Genomic DNA, 20,333 nt, shown 5'->3' with positions numbered 1-20,333 from the left:
TCCAGTCAGAAGACTGTTCTATGTGTGATATGATGTCCTTTATATCATGTACTCTTGGACAAATGAAAGAAAGAGAGACTCTCAGAAAAGAGAGAGACCTTTTTCTGTTAGTTGTTACTTCACCAGCCAACAAGTAGTTCCTGAAAAGGGCTAAGTTACTCACACTCATTGCTTATAGATGACTCTGAACTACAAATGCATCATACTGATTAATAATCAGTACTAGGTAGCAGCTTAGTTGCAATTAAGACTAGTTTCAGAGAAGGGCTTTGTGCGTTCCAGCTTTATTGCTGTGAAAGCCTTCCACTATGAACACAGACTGAAGAGAGGTATTCTATTTATACAACCTTATCCAGGAGTCAGCTGTGAAACATCTGCTTAGATTCCAAGAGAGGGAGAGGTGAGACCTGCCACCTGGAGAAGCAATGGACATTTCCAAGTGTATCTAAAGTTCAAGTTTATTAATTTTAATATACCGACCATCAACGGACACCTGGCCAGTTTACAATGTTAAAAATGAAAGGTTAAAAATAAATTATTATAAGAGGAGGGGACGTGTGAACATTAAATGGAGAAATTACAGGTATGAACGTGAGCTTGAGGGGGAAGAGGGAAGGGAAAGTTAATAATTACATCATTAAAAAACAAATTAAAAGAAGAGGAAGAGAGGGGAAGGATATAGCATCAGGAAAGGGGATTGCTTCTTAAAAGCGGTTCGTTTTTAGTTTGCTAGCTGTTGGAGAAAAATTTTAAATGCTATGGTATGCGTCTTTGAATAAAAATGTTTTTAGTTTAATCTTGAATTTGTCGAGTGAATTTTCAAGGCGGAGTTGAAGTTGCATGGCATTCCATAAAGTAGGAACTACAAAGGAGAAATTAGTTTTTCTAGTGTAATAGAATTCTTTGATGGAAGGTATGGTCAGTAGATTCTGATCGGCCAATCTAAGAGTCCGGGAAGGGCAAAAAGGGACGAGTTTATTGAGAAAAGATGGGAGACGCGAAAGTTTGATTTTGTAGACCAGCATTAAAGTTTTATATGTGATACGGTTTGTAATAGGTAGCCAGTGAGCTTCTCGCAGAAGAGGAGTGACATGATCATATTTCCCAACCTTATAGATAAGTTTAATTGCCGTGTTTTGAATGAACTGCAGATGACGTACTTCTTTTTGAGTTGTTCCATTATATAGCAAGTTACAGTAATCTAAATGAGAAATGACCAGTGAGTGAACAAGGGTTGTAATTGCATCAGTTTCAAGAATTGAGGTTAAGGAATGAATTAGCTGAAGTTTGTGAAAACAGGCTTTTACAACAGAGCTTATCTGGTCATGAAAGGTTAAATCTTTGTCTGGAATAACTCCGAGCAATTTTTATTTGTGATTCCATTTTTATCGGACAAGATTTAATAGATTTGTCTATTTATCATTTCATTGTTTCTGATTGGTAAGAGTATACCACAGGTTTTATTGATGTTAAGGAAAAGTCTGTTTATGTGAAGCCAGTCACTGATTTTATCTAGTTTGGTGTTAATTTCTTATATTTCGCTAATATTTAAAGAATCAATAGGGTGAAGAAGTTGGATGTCGTCTGCGTAAGCAAAGATAGTAAAGCCGATGGACTGAGCTAAAGTGAGAAGAGGAGCAAGAAAAATATTGAATAGTAAAGGAGAGAGAATGGAGCCTTGAGGAATGCTGAAAGTTTGAATAATGGGAGTTGAGATATTCTCTTTCGAGTAGACTTTGAAATTACGGTCTTTGAAATGAGAGGTAAACCATGAGAGGGCTGAACCTGTGATACTGCAGTTCTTGAGACGGTCGATAAGGAAGTGGTGGTCAACAGTATCAAAGGCAGCTGACAAGTCTAGAGAGATAAGGACAGATTTTCAGTGATTATGAAAGTAGTGCATAATAGAGGTAAGGCCTAGTAGAGATAATTCAGTGGAGTAGTTGGAGTGGAAGCCTGTTTGGTATGGGTGTAGTGCATTGGTTTTGTCGAGGAATTCTGTGAGCTGATTCAGTATGATTTTTTCCGTAAGTTTAGAAATGAAAGGAAGGCTGGCAATGGGATGAAAGTTTGCTGGCTGAGTATTGTCTAGATTTTGGTTTTTTAGTTTTGGAAAGACTAAAGCAGATTTCCAAACTTTTGGAAAGAGATTAGAAGTGACTTTTTGTTATCATTTCCAGAATGAATGGACCGGAAAGGTTAGCATTATATCATACTTCCTATAGTTTGCTGGGCACGAAAGAAAGCATTGCTATGTGAGAGTCAAGACCTTTGGCATATGGTTCCTTAGGTTATTACTGTTTATTTGGCAGTCTGTATCAGGAATAAGTTGTATTGCTATTGATATCTCATTGTTCTGACAAGTACTGATAAGGTTTGCTGCTAAGTTTTGTAATTGCTTTGCCATAATAATATACCTATTATATATTTAAAGTCAATAAAACTAGTTTGCCCTTATTACCAGTGTTTCAAAAAATCTGAGGAGCACCTAGTTACAAATCATCCTCTAGACAATTGAGTTAGCTTATAACCAATATAACCATTCCCTCTATAGTCCCCTACCACAGTGGTCCCTAACTCTGTCCTGGAGGACTACCATGTCAATTGGGTTTTCAGGCTATCCCTAATGAATATGCAAGAGATAGATTTGCATATAATGGAAGTGGCAGGCATGCAAATCTGCTCCATGCAAGCCCCAATGGTGACCCACTGGCTAGAAGCTGGTCACAATATAACAGATATTAAATGAAGGGTTATAGATGTTATAAATGCTGGGTGGGAGGGTGGTAACTTAAATTATCTTCTGAATTATTATGAGCAAAGATGGATCTTTGATCTAAACACTGTTAGTCCGGCTGGACTTAATAGTGAGGTTGAATGGCTGTCTCTGACCTAAGTTTTATAAATAAAGTTATTCCAGGGCTTAGCTGGGTGTCCTGTTATGATTAGTTCAAAAAGTCACATGATCTCAGGATATTTAAAGTAGCTAGTAGGACGACGCCGCCATGTTAGAATGAAACAGAGACTGGCGGCGAGTCTGTTTGATGGTAAGAGAAGCTAGAGTAGAGATACGCTTGTTGAATATTTGATATTCTAACTATTTGATTGTCTTTTGTTATATTTCCTAGAGTATCTCCTTGAAACAGTGAGTCCATGTCGGAGTCCCGTTTTGATACTGCAAGCACTTTAAAGCTAAGTTATATATTAAGTTATTTATGACTACTAAAAGCACTTTAAATGACAAAGAAATAGATTTGAGTGGTAGGCAGGTGGATAAGACCAATGAGGAGGCTAGCTACACTGAAATTCTGTACTTTCAACAGATTTATTCTGTACAGAAGTAGCCACTGAGGTCATATCCCATAACCAGAATATAAGACTGTATGAAGAGAAATGAAAAAAGACATTTGAAAGGATTAACAATATAATTTTCAAGTAAATCATAATATATCAGAAGACTTTGGAAGATCGTTGATGTTTAAGAAACTCCTTGATAACATGTAATGAGGATATAGTAAATAGATGGTGAACTACTATATTTGGCCATTTTTGGCAGGAGAAAGAAATTAGCTTACTCAATATGCCTAGCATGGTGTTTAGGGCTATAACTACCGCTGATTAACCTCATGTCATCTATTTAGGGTTATTATTGATGTTTCATGCAGATTACTCCCATGCATTATTGTAAACTCTGCTTCCCACTGAGTTACCCCAGAGCTTGTTACTACAAGTTACCTCAATCCTTTAGTTCTATCTTCTTGCTATTAAGGATACATTTTGTGATTTCCTATGTGATTTTTGCTTGATAAACTTCTCCAAGATGGTGTTCCAGCATATCCTCTCCATAAAAAACCCTCCTGTTTCGGAGTCTACGTCCTTATGGCTTCATGTCCAGATACCTAGTTTAACAATTTTCTTTCTACTGTAAAAATATTTGTTCTATATTAATAATACCTTTCAGGTATTTAAATATCTGGTATCATATATCTTTTCTATCTCCACTCCTATAGGAAATACATATTTAGATCTTGCATGTTATACCTCTCACTGTGCAGCCTAGCATATCTCTGACCCTAGCCATAGTCCTTAAGGTTTTTATATGGATTGCTATGTTGGCTTAAATATATATATATATATATTTTTTTTTTAATAATAAAGTCCATTTCAGAAATATCATCTCTCTACAGTGTTTTTTGGGGTTTTCTGTACCTTGAGAACATTAGATACAATCACACCAGATGAGCAGATCCCATTTCATTCATATATGCGCCATCTACTTAACCACTGACTGCCCCAGGCCTCACCACCTGCTCTTGCTTCTATTATTTTTCTGGCTGAAAATATAAACAAATTGCCTACGGTCCATATAATTATTTGCCAGCAACCCCGTACTTTCCTTTCTCTTGTTACATTAAGACTAAATAACATCATTGCCAGTACTGCTGTCTCTTTACATAGCTATTGAATCTGTTTTCCAGTCACAATGTGGCACAGTTGTTCATGCATATTTCCCTCGCAAATGATACTGCTTCAGTCCTAAATATGCTGTATGTGTACAAAAGCTAGTGGTGACCTACTCTGCTATTTTAAGGAAATTTGTCATTAATCTCTGAAAGCATAGAAATGCATCCCCATTCCAACTCTATACCCAAAGAATAGGCCATGACTGAGTAGACTTAACAGAATGTACCTCTATACTCTACTCCTTCCCATTCTACTCCCTGAATAAGATCACTTTTCTCCCCTCTACTTCCAGATCAGTCTTGAAATGTCTTAACTTTATTTCAGTATTATTTTTCTATATTCAGGTACAATGGGAAAGGAAATGAGATTTGATATATAGTACTCTCCTGGTCATTCACAGTCGGCGATTTGTGGTCCCAGTCATTCGCAGTATTTTCCAACCACGAATGACCGGGCAGGAGAGAGCAGCCAGAGCACTGGCGAGTGAAGGAAATCATTTGTTGGAATGCTCCGACTGCCTCTTCCTGCACTAAAGTCGGGCCTCGCCAATCAGGAGCAGCGTGTCAAAGCAGCATTGGGTGTCAGGCATTGGGTGTCAGGAGGAGACTCTACTTCTTTTTCACCAAATAATGGCACATGGGAACTAGACATGCTTATTATGACTCATAAACATTCCGTACTTGCTTATTTCTTCTTCTTTTTTTCATCTTTATTTCTTTATTGGTTTTATAATTTTGACAATTAAAATCAAAACACGAGAAAAAATATCATGAAATTAGAAATATCATTAAGTCAACAAAATTCAAGGAAAATTTTGAATACACAATATAGTCAGTCCACAATCAAATGAAGACGGTGCTGAAATTGCTGATAATTAACAAACAATTTATGTAACCAGGAAAACCAAAAGGAGGCTCGACTGCCATGGAACATTCCTTATAAATGGTCTGAGAGACAGAATTAATTATCTCTTATTATCCTGAGAAGCAATAAATTTAGATAACTGTTGTGGTTCATAAAAAACATATCTGTTCTCTTTATAAATCATTACACATTTACAAGGGTATCTCAGAACAAAGGTCACCCCCAACTGAACCACCTTAGGTCTCAGTATGAGAAACTGTTTCCTTCTCCTCTGTGTCAGACGTAAAACATTCTTAGACAAGAAGGGAACATCTTTATATTTGAAGAATATTTTTAACATCCATTCCCTATCATTGGGGATCTGACTCAAGGGCTTCAAGGTAAGATAACCTTATTCGCTGTTGACGCCAAACTATGCAATATAGTAAACGGCTACAATCTACAGGATACTATGGAGCATGACCTGCATACTTTAGAAAGTAGGTCCTCGATCTGGCAGCTGGGCTTCAACGCCAAGAAATGTAAGGTCATGCATCTCGGAAACGGAAATCCATGCAGAACTTACACCTTGAATGGAGAAACTTTAACCAGGACTACGGCAAAATGAGACTTAGGAGTAATCATCAGTGCAGACATGAAAACTGCCACTCAAGTGGAGAAGGCTTCATCTAAGGCACGGCAGATGATAGATTGTATCAAGAGAAGCTTCGTCAACAGGAAGCCTGAAGTCATGATGCCATTGTACAGAGCCATGGTGAGACCTCATCTGGAATACTGTGTGCAATTCTGGAGGCCACATTACCGTAAAGATGTGCTCAGAATTGAATCGGTTCAGCGGATGGCCACCAGGATGGTCTCTGGGCTAAAGGGTCTCTCGTATGAAAAAAGACTGAACAAATTGCAGCTCTACAGTCTCGAAGAGCATAGAGAGAGGGGAGACATGATTGAGACATTTAAGTACATCACGGGATGGGTCGAGGTGGAAGATGATATCTTTCTTCTCAAAAGACCCTCGACCACAAGAGGACATCCGCTCAAACTCAGGGGAGGGAAGTTTTGTGGAGACGCCAGGAAGTACTTCTTCACGGAAAGAGTGATTGAGCATTGGAACAAGCTTCCAGTGCAGGTGATCGAGGCCAGCAGCATCCCAGACTTCAAGAATAAATGGGATACTTATGTGGGATCCCTACGAGGGTCATGCCAAAGAACAGGGTCACTAGGGTATAGACTTGAAAGAGCGGGTCAGTAGAGTGGCAGTATAATTATAATTATACTTAAGGAGGTCAGTAGACTTAAAAGGGTGGGTCAATAGTGTGGGCAGACTTGATGGGCTGTAGCCCTTATCTGCCGTCATGTTTCTATGTTTCTAATCAATGGCAAACTATACTAATAATGTAGCTGGCACTTGAGTCTCAGTTTACGACCTCTCAAGGAAATCAGTTAAATCCAAACTATCTGAAGATAAATTCTGCTGATTGGGATTTTGAGATCTAGATCTCACAGGTAAATAATATATTTTAGAGCGAGATGGATGCGAGGAATCAGGTACTTTCAAAACTTCACTTAGGTAACGCTTAAACATGTCTTTTGCCGATATGGAAAATAATTTTGGAAAGTTAATAATCCGCAAGTTACTTCTCCTGATGAAGTTTTCCACCATTTCTTGTTTGAAATGTAAACTTGCACTATCTTTAACCCGTTATTGCTTGCGCTTCCAATGATTTTATTCTGGTGTTACAGTCATTTGATTTATTTTCCAATACCAAAACTCTATTCTTCAAATCCAAATTTTCTGCTAGTACCGCAGTACAATTTTGAGAAAGTTTCTGAATCTGGTTTCCCAGAGTAGATTGAAGATAAGAAATAGCCTCCCAAATTGTTTCCATATTGAAAACTTTAGGTTTAGGTAAGGGCAAAAACTCAGTTCTAGTTGCCCCTGATAAAGCCAAAGTACTTGCGTTTGCTGCAGATATTCCTGAAACAGCTTTATGCTTAAATCTGTTTTTTATTAACAAGAAAAACCACACAGCAACGAATGCAACACAGCAGACAAGAATTATGATGATACAGAACCGGGATCCCCCCAAGAGGACTGGGATCTGATGTCCTCCCAGGTACAATGCATCCCAACCCTCAACCCCCCCCCCAAAAAAAAAACAGACCCCCCCCATTCAAAAAGTCAGACAAGTGGAGCAGGATACAACTGCAATCTGTTCAAAATGTGACTACGACTCCGGGGAAGCAAGATGTCCAAATAAGGAGACCAGACACGGACAAAGTCTCTGCTCCTGCAACGAGAGGAGTAAGCCATGGCTGCCTCCCACCTCAAAAGTTTATGTAATATATTCCTCCAATACCAAAAGGAGGGAGGAACATCATCCAATCAGTAATTCAATATACATTTTTTCCCCAGGATATAACATTTACTTAGAAACAATTTCTCAGTAAAGGTATAAACAGAAAATGTAGAGAAATGAGCAAACAACATATGAAACAGCTTTTATCCGGTCCTAATCTCCTTGCGGCTGTTTAGATAAAACTGCACACTCCCCCTGCTTCCCTGTGGCTCTGGGAACTTCGCCCTGCTGGGCAAGCAGGGAGGCGTCCTGAATACAACTCGGCATCAGTTGCTCCTCTCCCACTACACCAGCTTCCACTTTCGCCACATCAGGGCGGGCCGGAGGACTCCATTCCTCCTGAGAGAAGCGGACACCTTCAAAGAAAGAGAGATGTGCCTCAGCCAGCACTTCCCATCCAGCCGAGGGATTGTTCGCCGGATACTGCTGCGTTCCATGGCTTTGCTGCATGAATTCGTCCATCGGGCCAACTATAGGTAATCGTTCACCCGGTAGCCCCGGGCGCTTAGACTTTCTTTTAACCATTTCTGGATAGGAAAAAGACTCCAAGTCTGCTACGATGTTGGTGTGCTGCTTCGAGCCACCATCTTGTCAAGCTTCGCCTCCTGCTTATTTCTTTATCTATGCCTGAAAGTGTTGTATACTCTTTTTGATGCTTGGAGTTCCTTTACATGCTTTATAAACCACTCAGATAGTTTGTTCATGAGTGGTATATATAAAAAAAAAAAAATATATATATATATATATATATTTTATTTTTTTTTTTGAAATTTGAAAAATGACAATTTTACATATCTTATATGGGGTGGGGGAGGGGTCATGTCTTCATTATTTCCTTGCCAATGATTTTTCCCATTACTGAAGCTGTGAATGCATGATGCTCCTAGCTATTGCAAGATTTACCACAAGATTTAATAGTTTGTATTAAGATAAATTTTCCCACCATTTATTTTTTACCATAGGTTATTAATAGGGCCTTCATTTGTACCTGAGGCAATGGAGGGTAGACTGACTTGCCCCAGGATTTTAATACTTTGTTCCCTGGTCTTCGATGAAACTTCTTTAATCACTAGGGTTTTCCTTCATTCAGAATACCTCTAACTGGGGAAAAATTTCATTGGACAAATCTATTCTGTCAATAATAATAATAACATCTTTTTTTTTTCTTTTCTTTCTTATTATTGTTATCATCAATATTTTTAGAAACAACACAAGATTAAATTAAAGTAGAGCAGCTGTGAAGGCCCATCACTGACATCTTAAGGCTGGTGCTTTTTGCTTTCATAGGCTCATGGTTAAGCAAAAGGGGAGATCCCAGGATTTCATCCCCTGAAATGGAAATGTTGTCCTCTGAGGACATAGATCCTCCCAAATGTTCTAGCACAGACAAGATCAGTAACCCCCATGTGCCACCAAATCCACGTCAGAGGGAAATGGAGTGTCTTGTCAGACTGATTTGGAGATTCAGTGAGAAAATGGGGACTGGTGAGTCTAGCAATGTGGTAATAGCCAGCCCCTAAGGAAAGAGCTCTTCAAAAGATTACTTTTGTGACACTATAGTAATCTAGAGGGTGAAGCAAAAAAAAAAAAAAAGTAACCCCCTACATTTTTGGGCAGTTTTCTCAGCAACTGTTTTGAATTTCAATGAGAAATTTTACATACTTTTTTTAGTCATCATACTTACATATTACTATTAAACAACATTTAATTGTCTATAGCAGTGTTGATGTTACTGACATTTTAGCATTACTACCTAGTGATTTTTATGTGTTAAAAATGTTTGAGTTAAAATGCAGTAAAATAATGTCATTCAAATGAAACAACTAACAATGTGTCAGAATCTCGCAGTCACTACGAATGTTCAGAGTGTCTATCCACAGCTTTAACACAGGTCTTCAGTTGCTTTGGGAAGTTCTAACAGTTTTGTCAATCAGTCCCTGTGGCAGACTGTCCTAGATCCTCTGCTGCATTTCCTTGAGTTTGGCATATGTAAAGTCTTTCTATGATTGAGGGTTTATTGAAGACTACAGTGAAGCTCTGTGAATTTTTGAAACAGACATTGGGTAAAGTGACTGAAATAGATATTAGATTGACTGATCTGAATCTTGTTTGGGGTCCCTAAAGTCCCAACTTCTACTTTGCAAGCTGCAAATGCTTCAAGATTTAAGGACAGTTTAATATTATACCATAAGGTTGAATCTTTAGAGAACAAGTGTAGATCAAAGAATTTTCAGATTTTGAATTTTCCTCTTTTTCATCTCCTGTCAAGTTTCAAGTTTATTCTGATTTTCTATCATATACTGTATATAGAGCAGAGTCTTCTAAGCGACCTACAATCTAATCGAGGAAATGAGAAAGTGTATCTAAACAAACTGACAGTGAGGTAAGGGAAGCAGAACTACGATGTCATGATAGGACAGAGGGATTGATAAGCATGTATGGATGGCAATTTGGTCTTCATATGTTCATTCCAGAAGGTTCAGAGATAGAGAATTATGAATACACATCATGAAATAAGAAAGATTTTAAATCAGATTTAAACTTGTTAAGAGATGTTTGGAGTCTGAGGGACATTGAAATTGAATTCCAAAGCTTGGGGTCACGGGCCGAGAAAATATGATCACAGATGTGTTTGTGGGACTATGAGGTGATTTTGAGAGGTCTCACTGGAATATAAGGGTTAAGAAGATGAGACAGGCTGGTTCTCCAGTACTAATGACTTTGAAAACTATTAGAATGGTACCTTATACAGTATGTTATCTGATGTTTGATAGGGAGCCAGTGAGTGTTCTGCAACAAGGCAGTGATGTGATCATATATCCATACGTTGTGGGTCAATCTGATTGCAGTATTTTGGATGACCTGTAATCTGTGAAGTTCTTTGCGTTTTAGGCTTGTGTAAAGTGATTTACAATAATCGAGTTGTTGGATAATCACAGAGTATACTAGGATATTTATCACTGAGGGGAGGAGCAAAGAGCAAATTGAATGAATCAGATGAAGTTTGAAGAATAAGCCTTTATGAACCTATAAGATATGCAGGTTAAATTATAAGTACAATTGTGCAGGTAACATAGCGGCCTTTTTATTAACATACAGAAAAATTTGTTCATAATATGTTTTACCATGAAAATTTCCTGATGGCAAGGCCAGATTTAGCACTGCGTTTGTTAGGGCTTTTTCTTTTTCAGGTTATATGCCAATTTTCCAATGAGCATGTGAGGTTTGCCAAAAATTAATGTAGGATCATCTACTGCCTCCTATTCAGGAGTCACTAAGTGCTCCTATGTTAACCCTGCATTAATCATAATTTGCTAGCCAGATAATATAGGGATCCCTAATCTCTGTCCATGCACTTAGCATGTGACAACAGATTCACTAAGCAAACCGATCATTTACCGATCTGTTTGCAAGCCCTTTGCGATGCAATTTCCTTCCAACCCCATTCACTAAGGTCTGTAGTGATCTGATCATGATCATCCCATGCAAATTAGTAAAACCCCATGCAAAATAGCCAAGCGATTGATTCACTAACAATTGCTTGGCTATTTTGAATCGGGTTTTACTATTGGCAAACCCGACTGCTGCAGACCTGTCGGTAACTGAGTTACTAACAGGTCTGCAGGTTTTTTGACAGGCCTACCTGTCTTTTTAATTCATTTTTTTCCATGGCACAGATATTTTGCATGTGTTATACACCAAAATATCTGCCCCATTAAACAAAAATGAAAAGACAGGCAGACCTGTCAAAAAACACCTGAAATGAAGATAAAAGCACCCCCCGACACCCCAGCGGTACCACCTAATGCTACCAGCGTGAATATGACAGGAGGGATGCCAACTCCCTCCTGCCACCAAACAAATGCGCCCAGCCTGGGCCACCACACCCCAAACTGGCCCACCGTACCACTCCCCGGCCGGCCTACCGCACCACCCCCAGACCGGGACTTAACACCCTTTAGTAAAAGAGCCCCTTAATTAGCAAGCAAGCTGCTAATTGCCATTAATGACCATTGGCTATTATTATTGGCTATAAATTCAGTTACCTGTACAACTGCCCCTATTCAGTAGTCTATAAATATCTCATTGAAATTCAAGAGCATGCAACTGCTGGAAAGTTCAGAACCTGGGAGAAGCATGAATGGATCAGGAATGCTTATGAATTCTAGAATACCTATATTTATACACCTAAGGGGGATATTAAGAGGGTTATTCAACAATGTGTGCACTGTTAGGATGAGTTATTTTACCACAAGTTAGAAACATAGAAACATGATGGCAGATAAAGGCCAAATGGCCCATCCAATTTGGCAGGGGTTCCTATTATTGCCCATCTGCAGTAACCATTAGCTCTTCCTCTCTCTAAGAGATCCCACGTGCCTATCCCATGCTTTCTTGAATTCACAGTCTCTGTCTCCACCGTCTCTTCTGGGAGACTGTTCCATGCATCTACCACCCTTTCTGTAAAAAAGTATTTCCTTAGATTACTCCTAAGCCTATCACCTTTTAACTTCATCTTAAGATATTTGGGAGCCATTAACAAAGTATTGTAATGATTCGAAAAATCTTATTTCCCTTAAATTTACAAGTTCAATTATGGGGTGGGAGGGAGGGTATTTTTATTGTTACATGTTGTATAAGTATTGATTATATGATAGATAAGGGTGGGGAGGGGGGAGATAAGAGAATATTATATGTATCATTGTTGATTATTAAGTGATATATTTATGGTTATTTGTATGGATATGTTATCACACTTATTATAAGTTTAAAAATGAATAAAGATTTTAAAAAAAACCCTTCATCTTATGCCTTTTCATTCCAGAGCTTCCTTTCAAATGAAAGAGACTTAACTCTTGTGCATATATGCCATGTAGGTAAACATCTCTATCATATCTCCCCTCTTCTGCATTTCCTCCAAAGTATACATATTGAGATATTTAAGTCTGTCCCCATACACCTTATGACAAAGACCACGCATCATTGTAGTATAGTTTATAGTTTATTTAAAATTTGTTATATTGCCTATCATACTTCTAAGTGGTGTACAGAATATATATATATAAAAGAGGTTTTGCAAACTAATAATACAAATCTATACGTACAAGAAATTACAAACATATTGGAAACAGAAGGATAAGGGGGAAATCCATAAAATATAGAAAAGTAGAACATTTATAGGGAAGTACATAAGGGAGGGAGGATCTTGTCTAAGCATTATTTGAAGATTAAATTTTAGTTTTTATCTGAGCTAGGCCAGAAGATAAGGTTTCAGATTTCAAAAGCATCAGTGAATAAAAAGGTTTTTATTTTTGATTTGAATGGTTTAATTGGTTTTCTTCTCTTATATAAGTTGGAATAGAATTCCAGAGTGAGGGAGCTGTTACTGAAAAAAAATAGAGAATCTGGTTGTATTGTAGTAGCCTTCCTCTAGACTGACTCCACCCTTTTTATATCTTTTTGAAGGTGCGATCTCCAGAATTGTACACAATATTCTAAATGAGATCTCACCTGTGTCTTATACAGGGACATCAATACCTCCTTTTTCCTACTGGCCATACCTCATCCTATGCTCCCTAGCATCCTTCTAGCTTTTTTTTTTCTTGTAAATCTTTATTCATTTTTATACGTACAATAAGTGTGATAATACATAAACACATTTGCACATTGAGAATATCACTTAATATTCAGCAATAATACCAATCATAAAATCTTATCTCCTTCCCTTCCCACCCCTTCATAATAAGTAATTAAATTACTTTATATAAGATGTTATACTTAAAATCCCTCCCCCTCCCCCCCGCTCCCTGAAAAATGAACTGTAAGAATTAAGAGAAAAGTAACAACTAATCATTACAAAATTTTGTTAATGGCTCCCACACATCTTGAAATGCTGTTATCTTTTCAACCTGTTTGGCCACATTAAGATCATCACATATAATCATACCCTAGTTCCATGTTTCTGTTGTACACATAAGTTCTTCACCCTCTAATGTGCTATTTTAGCAAAAGGTCTCATTGGATAAAATGGGACCATGTGCTAAAATAGCATAATCCATCTTAACAGTAGCACACATTGATGATTTCTCCCCTAAGTGTGGGCATTTACCCCAGCCACTTACATTAGCATTCTACTATATAATGAAAATTGTTGTTATAGAATCCAAACTTAGCACATAGCATTCTGGCACCAAACTTTATGACCTTTTGAGAATTACACCTTGAATGTTTATTGACAATATATTTAAAAAGTTTTTCTGCTTCCTAATGTTGAGAAGATGATGTTTCCTAATTATTATCTTCTTAGTAATGTAATAAGATAAAGAGAGCAGGGAGAGCTCCTGATGTAATGAAGGATCCTGTGGATTTTAATCTTACTGAGTTTCTTGAATCATCTCAGGATGAAATTGCAAAAAGAGCCACCCTACTAATTTCTTTTATGTCTGAGAAAATTATGTCAGGAGAATATATGGTTACGATATTTACTTTATGAAGAATAAATCATTATTATCCCAGGACAAGCAGGCAGGTATTCTCACTAGTGGGTGATGTCATCCGACAGAGCCCCGATACGGACATCTTGCAAGCATGTCTTGCTTGAAGAAACTCAGAAGTTTCGAGATGCCCGCACCGCGCATGCGCCAGTGCCTTCCCGCCCGATGTACCGGGCGCGTCTCCTCAGTTCTTTTCTTTCCGCGGAGCTGAGAAGTTCTCTTCAATTCTGCGCTGACTGAAATTTCAGTATTTTGCCTTCTTTCCCCGCGTTTTATTGTTTTACTTACTTTCTTTGAACTTTTATTTCTATTTAAAAAAAAAAAAAAAGTTACAATTATTTCGTCCGGCGGTTCGGCCGGGCCGGCCTCGTGGCTGCGACCTAGCTCCTTCGACCTAGCAACGTCACTTTTCCGGCCTATGTCCCGGCCTATCACCGGTTTTAAAAAGTGCAGCAAGTGCCAGCGTGCGATTTCGTTGACGGACCCACACCGGCGCTGTCTTCAGTGTCTTGGTCCAGAACACGTTCCGAAATCGTGCCGGCCTTGTTCCACGCTCACAGCGCGCTCTTTTAAACGGCGCTGCTTACTTTGGGAGTCCATGTTTAAGATGGAGTCTTCTAAGGAGCCATCTGCTTCGACTTCGACAGATGTTTCACCGGTCTGTTCGAAGCCTGCATCTGCGACTCATGCATCGAGCATCGTGAAGCCAGCATCGTTCACACCGGCTTCTGCATCGAGTTCAGCATCGGTTCCTGCTCCCGTCTCCTCGGTTCAGGTACCGCCTTCCACTGTTCCTCCCGTGGTCATAAAAGTGCCCAAAGCTACCAAGCAGAAGCACTCGACCACGAAGGAACGCGATGACCGTGCAGGAGGACCCCCTTTCGGTGCGGATCCCTCCATATCGGCATCGCTTAAATCCCTGCTCGAAGCTCAATTTGTTGAGCTCATGCGGACGATGGGACCGAGGCTTATCGCTAATATTCAGGGCGATACTACGGTCCCGGTCCCGGAGAGCGGTCCGCCCCCTCCTCCTCCTCCTCGTCGTTCGATTTCCCTGCTCGACGAGGGGGAGCGGCGGAGGGCGGCGGAACCCACTAGGCGGGCTTCCCTTTCTGACATGCCGCCTTTAGAGCCCATTACACCTCCACGTCACCAGGGTACTACATCGGCCCCTGATAATCGGAGTCCTGGGCATACTGCATCGCAGGAGGAGTTCTTTCGCACTCCATACCAGACTTGGGTGGCACTGCGTGAGTCGGCATCGTTGCCTCCCATGCGCTCCACTGCATCGAGTCCAATCCATTCCTTCGAGGCTTCAAGGGATCGATCGATGCATCGAAGATCACGTTCCCCATCCCGGCATCGGGAGGGGCATCGATCTCGACATTCTTCTAGACACTCCTCGCGTCATTCGGAGGTGTCTCCACAGAAGAAAATGCAGCGTATGGGATACTCATCCTCAGATTTATCCCAGCCAGAGGGACCGGAGTATGAAGAACCATCTACCTCATACTCTCCATGCCGCTCTCAGCTCTCCCTGGAACCGGAGGCTTCCACGTCTTCTAGTCCGTCTCGCCGGCCGGCCTTGGCGGACCAACTTTCCTTTTCATCCTTTCTCAGACAGATGGCGGATGACTTAGATGTGACCTTAGATACTGGGTCGAAGTACTCTAAGGAGTATCTGGACACCATGCATTTACCTCATCCTCCGGCGGAGACACTTCGGCTTCCCCTGCATAAGTTACTTGACCAGACTCTCATGCGGTGTTTGGAGACACCGTATTCCATACCTGCGGTGCCTAGCAAGTTGGATGCTCGATACCGCATCGTGCACCACAAGGGGTTTGAGGGAGCTCAACTCTCTCATCAGTCCCTCCTAGTCGAGTCTTCCCTTAAACGCTCGCACCCCTCCCAAGTCTACGCTTCCGTGCCTCCTGGCAGGGAGGGGAGAACGATGGATAAGTTTGGTAGACGTATCTATCAGAATTCAATGATGGCGACTCGAGTGCTCAATTACAATTTTTTCTTCTCGTCCTATTTGGATTTTTTCTTGCCGGTCCTCCGCAAGTTCACACCTTTCATCGATGCTGAGGCTCGGTTTGAGTTTGAGGAGGTGGTGGCGACCCTGTCCCAGTTGCGCCTCCAATTGATGCAATCCTCCTATGATGCTTTCGAGCTCTCGGCTCGTGCTGCGGCCTGCTCGGTCGCCATGCGTCGACTGGCTTGGCTTCGCACCATTGATATGGATCCGAATCTCCAAGACAGACTTGCAAATGTGCCTTGTGCGGGAGCGGATCTGTTCGATGAGTCTGTCGAGACTGTTACTAAAAAACTGTCAGACCACGAAAAATCTTTCCAGTCTATCATGAGGCCGAAGCCTAAACCACAACAGTCTCGTCCTTCTAGACCGCCTATAATCTACCAAAGGCGTTATCAACCGAGGCAGGCCCCTCCTGCAAGACAGCCTGCAAAGCGACAGCCGCCTCAGAAGACTCAGCAAAAGCCTCAGATGCCGGCTGCTCCTAAGGCTACTCAGCCTTTTTGACTCTCCTCCAGGGAGCATAACCGATCTCGTTCTGCCTACCCCATTTTTTCCCATAGGGGGTCGTCTCCATCATTTTTGTCATCGATGGGAGGCGATCACCACGGACCTCTGGGTCCTCTCCATCGTAAGAGAGGGATACTCTCTTCATTTCCAACGGGTCCCCCCGGACCATCCTCCAAGAGAGTATCCTTCCAACTCCACACAGACCGCTCTTCTTCTCCAGGAAGCTCAGGCTTTGCTCCGGCTTCGGGCCGTCGAGCCGGTACCGGTGGATCAACAAAACCAGGGGTTTTACTCCCGGTACTTCCTGGTCCCGAAGAAGACGGGCGATCTGCGTCCCATTTTGGACCTTCGGGTCCTCAACAAGTTTTTGGTCAGGGAACGGTTCCGCATGCTGACCCTTGCCTCTCTTTATCCCCTCATCGAGCAGAACGATTGGTTATGCTCTCTGGATCTCAAGGAGGCCTACACTCACATCCCGATTCATCCGGCCTCCCGCAAGTTCCTCAGATTCCGGGTGGGACATCTGCATCTGCAGTATCGAGTGCTTCCCTTCGGCCTATCTTCGTCGCCCAGAGTCTTCACGAAGTGTCTGGTAGTGGTGGCCGCTGCACTCCGGAACATGGGTCTCCAGGTGTTCCCATACCTCGACGACTGGCTCATCAAGGCCCCGTCCGCTCCCAAGGTCATTTCGGCGACCTTGACTACCATTTGTTTTCTGCAGAGCTTGGGCTTCGAGATCAACTTTCCAAAGTCTCATCTTCAGCCCACCCAGTCTCTCCCCTTCATAGGGGCTGTCCTGGATACCATTCAACTTCGAGCATTCCTTCCTCCTCCACGCTTACATGCTCTCCTTCTACTCTGCCAGTCAGTGTCTTCTCGCCAATCCATCTCAGCGAGACACATGATGGTCCTTTTAGGCCACATGGCATCTACAGTTCATGTGACGCCTTTTGCCAGACTACATCTCAGGATCCCTCAATGGACTCTGGCATCTCAGTGGACTCAGGTGTCCGACCCGTTATCTCGTCACATTGTGGTCACTCCTGCTCTACGGCAGTCTCTTCTCTGGTGGATGACCTCTTCGAATCTATCCAGAGGTTTGCTGTTTCATTCTCCTCCCCATCAGAAAGTTCTAACGACCGATTCATCGAACTATGCATGGGGGGCCCATCTGGATGGTCTTCGCACTCAGGGGTTCTGGACCAGTGCGGAACGACTCCATCAAATCAATCTTCTGGAGCTCAGGGCCATCTTCAATGCTCTCCAAGCTTTTCAACATCTGCTTCACGACATGGTGGTCCTTATTCGCACAGACAATCAGGTCGCCATGTATTATGTCAACAAACAAGGGGGCACGGGCTCGGCCCCTCTTTGTCAGGAAGCTCTTCGGGTCTGGGATTGGGCGGTTCGCCACAACACCTTCCTCAGAGCAGTCTACATTCAGGGGAAGGACAACGTCTTGGCAGACAAATTGAGTCGTCTACTTCAGCCTCACGAATGGACGCTCCACTCCGACCCCCTTCATCAGATCTTTGCTCAGTGGGGGACACCTCAGATCGACCTCTTTGCAGCCCCCCACAACTTCAAGCTGCCTCAATTTTGCTCCAGGATCTACACTCCTCATCGCCTAGAGGCAGATGCTTTTCTGCTGGATTGGAGCAAACGTTTCCTTTATGCGTTTCCTCCTTTTCCTCTCATTCAAAAGACTCTAGTCAAATTGAGATTAGACCATGCCACCATGATTCTGATTGCTCCTCGGTGGCCCAGACAACCTTGGTTCTCCCTTCTACTTCAACTCAGCAGCAGGGAGCCAGTACTTCTTCCAGTGTTTCCTTCACTACTCACTCAACATCAAGGTTCACTACTTCATCCCAATCTGCAGTCCCTCCACCTGACAGCTTGGTTCCTTTCAACATAACTCCTCACCAGTTCTCTCAAGCAGTGAGGGAGGTCTTGGAGGCTTCCAGGAAGCCTGCTACTCGACAATGCTATTCCCAAAAATGGACTAGATTCTCTTCCTGGTGTATTTCCAATGCCACGGAACCTCAGCGAGCTTCCCTATCTTCTGTATTGGATTATCTTCTACACCTGTCCCAGTCTGGCCTCAAGTCTACCTCTATACGAGTCCACCTGAGTGCTATTGCGGCTTTCCATCAGCCTCTACAAGGGAAACCTTTGTCTGCTCATCCTGTGGTTTCCAAATTTATGAAAGGACTTTTTCATGTCAACCCTCCTCTCAAACCTCCTCCTGTGGTTTGGGATCTCAATGTTGTCCTCTCTCATCTTATGAAGCCTCCGTTTGAACCTCTCAACACGGCTCCACTCAAGTATCTCACCTGGAAGGTGGTTTTTCTAGTGGCCCTCACGTCAGCTCGTCGAGTCAGTGAGCTTCAGGCCCTAGTGGCGGATCCACCGTTCACTGTATTCCATCATGACAAGGTGGTTCTCCGTACTCATCCAAAATTCTTACCTAAAGTGGTCTCTGAATTTCACATCAACCAATCCATCGTGCTTCCGGTGTTCTTTCCAAAGCCTCATTCTCATCCTGGGGAATCTGCTTTGCACACTCTGGACTGTAAACGTGCTCTAGCTTTCTACTTGGATCGCACAAAGCCACACAGAACTGCTCCTCAACTTTTCGTCTCCTTTGATCCAAACAAGTTGGGACGACCGGTATCGAAGCGCACCATCTCCAACTGGATGGCGGCTTGTATCTCTTCCTGCTATGCCCAGGCTGGATTATCCCTTCCCTGTAAGGTCACAGCCCATAAGGTCAGAGCAATGGCAGCCTCTGTAGCCTTCCTCAGATCGACACCGATTGAGGAGATTTGTAAGGCTGCCACTTGGTCCTCGGTTCATACATTCACCTCTCATTATTGTCTGGATACTTTCTCCAGACGGGATGGACAGTTTGGCCAAACAGTGTTACAAAATTTGTTCTCTTAAGTTGCCAACTCTCCCACCATCCCATTGGGGTTAGCTTGGAGGTCACCCACTAGTGAGAATACCTGCCTGCTTGTCCTGGGATAAAGCAATGTTACTTACCGTAACAGTTGTTATCCAGGGACAGCAGGCAGCTATTCTCACGTCCCACCCACCTCCCCTGGGTTGGCTTCTCAGGCTAGCTACCTGAACTGAGGAGACGCGCCCGGTACATCGGGCGGGAAGGCACTGGCGCATGCGCGGTGCGGGCATCTCGAAACTTCTGAGTTTCTTCAAGCAAGACATGCTTGCAAGATGTCCGTATCGGGGCTCTGTCGGATGACATCACCCACTAGTGAGAATAGCTGCCTGCTGTCCCTGGATAACAACTGTTACGGTAAGTAACATTGCTTTTTGTGGCCAGAGATTTCAGGTGTTTCCTGATAGATTTGCTCTATTCAGGTATGTCTGAAGCAATTTGTTCTGTTAAAATATTATTTAGCATTGGAAGATTTTCCTCTTTTTTTTTTTTTACATAAATGTTTGATAAATAATCATAAAGCCCATGACTTTAGGATTATGTGCAACTGGAAAAGTTTCTTTCTCTAAAAAATCTTTATTGAATTTCCAATCATTAGCAGTGCATTACAGATAATATAACATTAAAAGTTTGAATAAAATGCA

The 20,333-nt window shown here is 41.9% G+C and overlaps 1 long non-coding RNA gene across 1 annotated transcript in view; it reads left to right on the top strand.

The window, feature by feature from the left end:
* The window catches only part of LOC117366293, a 78,299-nt gene that overhangs the window by 16,908 nt on the left and 41,058 nt on the right, over positions 1–20,333 (top strand). Inside the window, exon 3 of the long non-coding RNA XR_004540554.1 lies at positions 3,129–3,145. This is a non-coding gene — a long non-coding RNA (uncharacterized LOC117366293). The remainder of the gene's footprint in view (positions 1–3,128; positions 3,146–20,333) is intronic.

This window comes from Geotrypetes seraphini, chromosome 9 (assembly GCF_902459505.1).
Source record: "Geotrypetes seraphini chromosome 9, aGeoSer1.1, whole genome shotgun sequence".
Lineage (NCBI taxonomy): Eukaryota > Metazoa > Chordata > Amphibia > Gymnophiona > Dermophiidae > Geotrypetes > Geotrypetes seraphini.
Note: the sequence above shows the minus strand (reverse complement) of the source record. Positions and strands in the feature narration are given on the sequence as shown.